Below are 1,973 nucleotides of genomic sequence, written 5' to 3' on the forward strand. Positions count from 1 at the left end.
AGAAACAAAGTCCCCTACATCTTGGATGCCCTGGGGGTAAGCAGATAAACATCAAATTAATTTTTTTTTGGTGAACCATCCCTTTAATAAAAATCTGATTTTCAAAGTAATCAGTACAATGTTTTAAATAGTGCAACATATATCCAATATTATCCATAAGCCTCATTGTTTGTGCATTCAGTGTTTTAGGAGCCGGCCATTTTGTGTTTACATCCTTGTAGTCTTTACTTGTGACACTTTAGTCAGTACTTAAAGGGGTAGTTCACTCAAAAATGTCAATTCTGTCATTGTTCACTCACCCTTCCGAACTCAAGACTTTCATTCATTTCTGAAAAACAAATGAAAACATTCTTAATAGAATTTTGAGAGAGTCCAGGCAAACAAAACTCTGATGCTTGAAAAAGTAAAGACGATGTAAAAGTAATCTGGTAATAAAAACATATGAATCAAGCAGTTTAAATCCAAGTCTCCTGGGGTGTATTCCAGAAAGCAAGGTTAACTTACCATCAGATTAACCATGAACTCTGGGTTGATTAACCCCAAACTTGCTTACTCAGGGTATGTCGGTTCCAAAACACCTGTGAGGAGTTAGTTTAATCAACCTCCTAATGGTAACCCAGAGTTAATGCGCGCGCAAGGCGAGTACATAAAGACATTTTCAATGGATCGCCGATTTCAGGGATCACCATGGAAACCCAGGGAGGAAAAAAGCGAGCTACATACTTCGGTGAATCTGAGTTGGAGGTTTTAATGCTTGCTTATGAAGACAATAAGGCCATTATAACTAAAAAAAAAGCAATACTGCTGCATCAGCAAAAGAAAGAGAGTTGGCTTGGCAAAAAATAACGGACAGAGTAAATGCGTGAGTTTATAAAATTATAAATGGGCTATTTACCCCTTTTATTGTGACGCAAAAATTCTTTGTGGCATGTTGTAAAGAAGTATTGACTTTTTTGGCCTCCATACATTTGTTAATATTACATTAGTAATGCACATAGGCTAATTGGCTAGTAATATGTTGGCTTCTTGTTTTATCAGGTGTAATCCTTCTGGAGCAAGAAGAACTGTGAGCCAAGTCAAAATGAAACACAAAAACATTCTCCAGCAAGGTAATATTTTTAACACTTACTAAACTTGTTACTGACGCCATGTAATTTAGTAGGCCTACTTAATGTAATTTAGTTTTCTATGTAGCCAATAGAAAGAAGGCTGAGGCCCGTAAAACAGGTGGGGGTCCACCTCCACCTTCCCTCACCCCAGCGGAGGAGCTGGCACTGTCCCTTAATAAAGGGCGACCTGTGGTCGATGGGATTCCAGGGGGCAGTTCGTCAGACTCAGCTACCAACACAAGTGGCTTAGTGAAATGTAGGTGTATTATTAATACTTATGATTTATTGATGTTTTCACTGTTTTTGTCAGTGTTTTAAATAATGAAATCATCAACACTGTCACCATTTTAAAAAGGCATTTTGAATGCATTTTGCAGTCATTGATTCACTTGTGCGGTATGCTTGCTGCTTTGACTGCATATGCTGTATACTGTAATCTTATTACTACTAGTACTCTTAGATGTTCATAATGTCCTTCTTTATTAGTTGTATTTTTTTAAGACTATACATTGAGTTTTGAATATGCATGATTACCTTATTGGTTTAATTATCTTGCAGTTGCTGATGGCCACATTGTATTATTGGATCCTCCTGCAACACCACACTCTGTCACAATTGTAAGTGATTATTGTCTTTAGGTTTCTGTTTGCTACACCAAGCATGCTTACCTATTTTCTCTGTAGGATGACGATGAAGAGACCACTTCTGCTGTGACAGAAACAGAAAATGTGGGGAGGCCCATAGAGGTATGATGCATAGAATGCATAACCCCTTTTTTACATAAGAGAATAAATAAATTGTCATTTTACAGAATATGGCTGGAGATTTTAATACAGATGAGGGTCTATCTACCTACACACAGAA

General features: G+C 37.3%; 1 long non-coding RNA gene across 1 annotated transcript; it reads left to right on the forward strand.

Annotated features, from left to right (window-relative positions):
* Positions 1–1,209: 1,209 nt before the first annotated feature.
* On the forward strand, positions 1,210–1,973 carry LOC141293642 (uncharacterized). The gene is made up of 3 exons (XR_012340788.1): positions 1,210–1,365; positions 1,668–1,726; positions 1,793–1,973. It is a non-coding gene; the product is annotated as an uncharacterized lncRNA (long non-coding RNA).

This window comes from Garra rufa, chromosome 20 (genome assembly GCF_049309525.1).
Source record: "Garra rufa chromosome 20, GarRuf1.0, whole genome shotgun sequence".
NCBI lineage: Eukaryota > Metazoa > Chordata > Actinopteri > Cypriniformes > Cyprinidae > Garra > Garra rufa.